Genomic DNA, 6,263 nt, shown 5'->3' on the forward strand with positions numbered 1-6,263 from the left:
GACTCAAAACATGTAGACAAATGTACTGATTTTCAGCGGGTATAATATTTTTATGGTTCCCATCTCACCAGCGTAGAAGAACTTGCACTAAACAGAACCAAAGTAAACCAGAATATTGGACAAACGGAAACTCTTTACCTGATAATAGTAACATCCAAGGACTTTTTTTTTTATTTTTTGCAAATTTCTTGTTTTCAGATTTTTCTCTTCTTCAGGCTAAAAATAAGAAATACTCAAGACCCGGTGCCACATAACTCGAAGTTTTTGGGCTCATAATAAAACTAGAATGGGAGCTTTACAGCTTTATAGTCGTTTCCACATGAAAAGCAGCACTTTTCATGATTAGCAAATGGACTTTTGCCTTTGAATTCTCTCATACAGAGAGTGATGTAAGTGAGAATACCTTTTCCAGGAAAAGCTGAAATAATCCTTGTTGGGGATAAATGGTGTAGTAGAGCTTCTTTAAAGACCAGCCAGCGAGAGAGGGATTATTGTGTCCCCAGTCAGAAGACTGATGGGGAGGGGAGAAAATATCTATCAGCTGCTGCAAAAAGAGGAAAGCGCAAGGCAAAGGTAGGACACAAAGAGAGGTCTGGTGAAGCAAAAAATATCAAACAGAGGGATGGTGGCGCATCTGAAGAGGAGGCTGAAGCAACAGAAGGAACACAGACATGAAAGAGAAATAGGAGAAGACGGAGGTAACACAGTGGAGAGGTATTTGAATATATTATGCGCCTGGGGACTGTTAAATCTCGCAGTATTGATGGTGTTTATCTCCCACAGGGGTTTACAGAGACATTTAGCACCTCTGCAGGCTGGAAAGTGGAGCCGACAGATAACCAATAATGAGCTCTGATTGATGCCTGGAGTTATGCACAGTGCAGGTGGCAAGCAACACACACACACACACATGCATGCAGATACAGTAAAAGTATGCAGGACAATCCGGCAACAAGTACAAGCTTCCAGAGAAAAGGACAAAAAAGTGGTGCCGCATGACGTAAGGAGTTGTGAGCCTGCTCACATGTATCTCCACAACTCAGTCTGAGTTGATCTTGTGTTTTCTGCAGATACAAGAACACACAAATAAAGAAATAGGGTTGACAGAGGGAGTTCAGCCAAGACAAAGTAGGCAATCTCCCCTCAGATGAATATTTGATGAGAAGGGCGATATGCCTAAATGAAACATTATAAATACGCTGCAGCGTTAATGGGTTGTCACAGTAAAATACCCGGGCTTGGATCAATCCGACCGTCTAAGCCATCGTCAGTGCAGACACGAACACACACTGTAGAGATTATATCAGGGAGTTAATATAGTGCCCAGTATATAATGCTGACAAATGTATCAGGGGGTTTCATGTAGATTAATATCAGGGGACTGTAGTATAGCTGGTTAAATATTATGTCACTCTTTCCATAGAACTCACAGGGGCAAATACTGTGAGTATCCCCAGTATATACAAAACCACATCATTATCTCAGGAACAGGTTAAACTAACATAATACGTGTCCATAAGAGGCTTGTCATTGTGTTTTTTCTTGCTCACAGCTTTAATTAGGTGTATGAGCAGCAGCTGAAGACATTTTTATACAAACGGGCTTTTAATTAATTTTAACTTGTACAGTGGGGCAAAAAAGTATTTAGTCAGCCACCGATTGTGCAAGTTCCCCCACTTAAAATGATGACAGAGGTCAGTAATTTGCACCAGAGGTACACTTCAACTGTGAGAGACAGAATGTGAAAAAAAAAATCCATGAATTCACATGGTAGGATTTGTAAAGAATTTATTCGTAAATTAGGGTGGAAAATAAATATTTGGTCACCTCAAACAAGGAAAATCTCTGGCTCTCACAGACCTGTAACGTCTTCTGTAAGAAGCTTTTCTGTCCCCCACTCGTTACCTGTATGAATGGCACCTGTTTGAACTCATCATCTGTATAAAAGACACCTGTCCACAGCCTCAAACAGTCAGACTCCAAACTCTGCCATGGCCAAGACCAAAGAGCTTTCGAAGGACACCAGGAAAAGTATTGTAGACCTGCACCAGACTGGGAAGAGTGAATCTACAATAGGCAAGCAGCTTGGTGTGAAAAAATCAACTGTGGGAGCAATCATCAGAAAATGGAAGACATACAAGACCACTGATAATCTCCCTCGATCTGGGGCTCCACGCAAGATCTCATCCCGTGGGGTCAAAATGATCATGAGAACGGTGAGCAAAGATCCCAGAACCACACGGGGGGACCTGGTGAATGACCTGCAGAGAGCTGGGACCAAAGTAACAAAGGTCACCATCAGTAACACACTACAACGGCAGGGAATCAAATCCCGCAGTGCCAGACGTGTTCCGCTGCTGAAGCCAGTGCATGTCCAGGCCCGTCTGAAGTTTGCCAGAGAGCACATGGATGATACAGCAGAGGATTGGGAGAATGTCATGTGGTCAGATGAAACCAAAGTAGAACTTTTTGGTATAAACTCAACTCGTCGTGTTTGGAGGAAGAAGAATACTGAGTTGCATCCCAAGAACACCATACCTACTATGAAGCATGGGGGTGGAAACATCATGCTATGGGGCTGTTTTTCTGCCAAGGGGACAGGACGACTGATCCGTGTTAAGGACAGAATGAATGGGGCCATGTATCGTGAGATTTTGAGCCAAAACCTCCTTCCATCAGTGAGAACTTTGAAGATGAAACGAGGCTGGGTCTTCCAACATGACAATGATCCAAAACACACCGCCCGGGCAACAAAGGAGTGGCTCCGTAAGAAGCATTTGAAAGTCCTGGAGTGGCCTAGCCAGTCTCCAGACCTCAACCCCATAGAAAATCTGTGGCGGGAGTTGAAAGTCCGTGTTGCTCGGCGACAGCCCCAAAACATCACTGCTCTCGAGAAGATCTGCATGGAGGAATGGGCCAAAATACCAGCTACTGTGTGTGCAAACCTGGTAAAGACCTATAGTAAACGTTTGACCTCTGTTATTGCCAACAAAGGTTATGTTACAAAGTATTGAGTTGTATTTTTGTTATTGACCAAATACTTATTTTCCACCCTGATTTACGAATAAATTCTTTACAAATCCTACCATGTGGATTCATGGATTTTTTTTTTTTTTTTTTTTTTTTTTTTTTTCACATTCTGTCTCTCACAGTTGAAGTGTACCTCTGGTGCAAATTACTGACCTCTGTCATCATTTTAAGTGGGGGAACTTGCACAATCGGTGGCTGACTAAATACTTTTTTGCCCCACTGTATGTCTGATCTTATTGTAAAGCACTTTGTGATTTTTATCTGTGAAATGTGCTATATAAATAAATTTTACTTACTTATGAGAAAGGCAGGAAAAACAAAAAAGCGAATGTGAAAAGAGCAAAGTTGTTTCAATAGCTGTTGTGTTGATGGGAGTGACAGGTAGCCACCTGCAGCTACAAAAAAAGAGACTTTTTTGCTTTTACTGTTAAAAAAATGACTGATATCTAGTAATGAAGAAAGAAAAGGAATGGTCATGGTTTTTTTTTAATAATTTATGTTTCTAAAAAGAAATTAATTGTATTTTAACTTGTGTTATTTTAGCTGACAATAAATATCTGACTACTGCATTCCTACTCCTTACAATTCCCTAAGGATTACTATGACTTGTAAGTGCAAGTATCAAAGGCCCAGCTGTTGCATCTCAGACACCTAAAGGTTTTAAGCAGTTGTTTAAGAAAGGACAGAGAAGCAGGAGGTGGTGTACCACCACTGTCTTCTTTTGGAATTTCTAATCATCTGTCTTTCTTCAAAATATTACAAAAAAAGAAATGTGTTTGGTTTGGTAGCAGTGCTTTTGTGCTTCTTTATACTAGAACATGTCACAGCCTTCCTTGTGTCATGCAACAACTTGTCCCAAACTGGAAATTGTGATAATGTTAGGTATAAACCTCACAGTTAACTTAACATTGGACTGTAGACAAAGCAAATGCCACTGTAATGGTTCCTTTACTCATTAAACAAACAAAAAAAACAAAATAGAAAGTTAATATTTTGAGTTTTCTAACTTTTATTACATTAATATATAGCGTATTTTTTCTGAATTTCAAGGTAAAGGATAAGATTGTTTGATGTGATTTTTACTGAATGTGAAGATGAAACTGACCATATAATATACACTCACAGGCCACTACATTAGACACACCACTTCAAATTGGCTTGAGTATTTCAGAAACTGCAGATCTCCTGTGATTTTCCCACACAGTCATCTCTAGGTTTATAGCGAAAGGGCTGCAAAAGAGGAAAAAATCTAGCGTGTGATTGTTCTCTGGAAGAATGGACTGCCCCGAGCTTCGAGTCTCGACTTGTGCTATAACATTTGGAAGGTAGGGTCAGAGTGAATCCATGGATCCATCCTGCCTTGTAAAAGTGGATCAGGCTGCTGCTGGTATAATGGTGTGGAGAAAATTCTCTTGGGTGACTCTGGACCCCTTAAGTACCAACTGAGCATTGTTTAAAAACCAGTGTACCCACCTCCTGCTTGATGCATCTTGCAGGATAAAATAACATGGCAAACATTTGAGTTCAGTAACAATGACTGTAGTCAGATGATCTCCAGCCAGGAGGTCTCAGTCCAAGAGCGTACTTTCTTTCTTGCTGTGAGGCGACAGTGCTATCAACTGGATTCATTTTTTAAATTACAGCATTAATGACATCAGTCAAATTGATCTATAACAAGTTTGTGAGAGATTGCAACTATAACTGTAACAAAGTGTGCATAAATGGTGATTATTTACACTTTCATCATACCTTCACTGATATTTTTAAATATCACAGCAATCATCAATCAGGTGATCATACAAAATAAAATCACCTGCCAAATCTCTGCTAGTTGCACAACAACAGTGGGGTGCTGGGGTCACCATCGTCTCCTCAAAGGTAGCTGTGACTCTTTAACTGCTTGGTGTTAATTATTAATGGTAAGTGCTTCTTTCTATTTTAACTTCCACTCATACAAATCAACTCAATAGTTTTCAATTTTAGGCCCAAATGTGATGCAATATTTATGCGTTTTGAGGCAACAGTCACTTTCCTTTCTATTCTAACCGGCCCTAAACACAAACAAACCTGAAAATGCTCAACATGAATAACAGGGGCGAGCAACATTTCCTGTTTCCACAGTGCCATCATTACTCAGATACAGCATGCTAATGCCACAGAGTTTACCTAAAACCTGATTGCAGGTTATGAGGACAATATCACTACAGCTTACTAGTTCTCTGATGTGCACCGCTGCACAAGTCACTGATGAAACACACTGCATTGTAATTAAGATCAAACAGAAGTGCAGAGTCACTGTAAGTAATTCCACTAGGGACTTTGTGGGCTGCATTAAGATGGTCCAGAGTAGCTATAATTTGCCTATGTGTTATGTATGCTGTGTACACTGAACTTTTGTGTGCACTGTGTGTGAATTCAGTAAACAAGTCACATCTGATTTAGGAGCAAAGACAACCAGCAAGCAGCTTTAATGCCATACAAGTCAAACCAAACAGCAGAGCCAGAGGCTGCGTATTAACTCGGAGTTAGCTTGGTATCAGATTGATTACATCTTTTGTTTTAAAGGAGTCCTGCAGAAAAAAGGCACACAGTCCGTGTGCCTAAATAAATTTGTGATTAATTAACACAGTTGATAGGAACCCCTTTCCCACAATGGCATCATCTGAGCTACCAGAAGCAGTCAAACACAATAATAAGTAATACAAGCCCTCAAGATGTATTCACAGACTTCTTATGCTATGAGTTGGATGATGATGAAGGAAAAAGGAAAACAATCAGGAATCTCCTGACAGAAGGATCATGTCTGTTTCTTGCCTGGTGTGAAACTAACTTCCAGCAGCAGGGGAGAGAAGTTTTAAGAAAGCAAGTCAAGCACTACCTTTATTGATTCGTCTGGACTTCTGCAAGCCAGCTGCCAATAAAGTCAGACTTCTGCCCTCACTGTGCATCCAGATTATTTCCTGCACCTTCTCAGCGTCAGTTTATTCCCTTTATCACAATTTCTACCATCCTCCTCTCTGACCTCTGCTTGCATTTTTTTTTCTCCATCCAAAGATTTAGGTTACTTTGAGAAACAAAAGACTTAGCTGGTGTTGTTTGTGGGAGCCTCAGGGTGCAGACATCATTAGGAAGTAGCTGGAGGACAAAGTTTATCAGAGATACTGGCTAATTAGTTTCACAACATGAAGGGGCAAGAAGGGTAAAAGGCGGAACAGCGAGACTGGAGCAGGAAA

The sequence above is a fragment of the Aulonocara stuartgranti genome (assembly GCF_965226115.1).
Source record: "Aulonocara stuartgranti genome assembly, chromosome: 6".
Classification (NCBI taxonomy): domain Eukaryota; kingdom Metazoa; phylum Chordata; class Actinopteri; order Cichliformes; family Cichlidae; genus Aulonocara; species Aulonocara stuartgranti.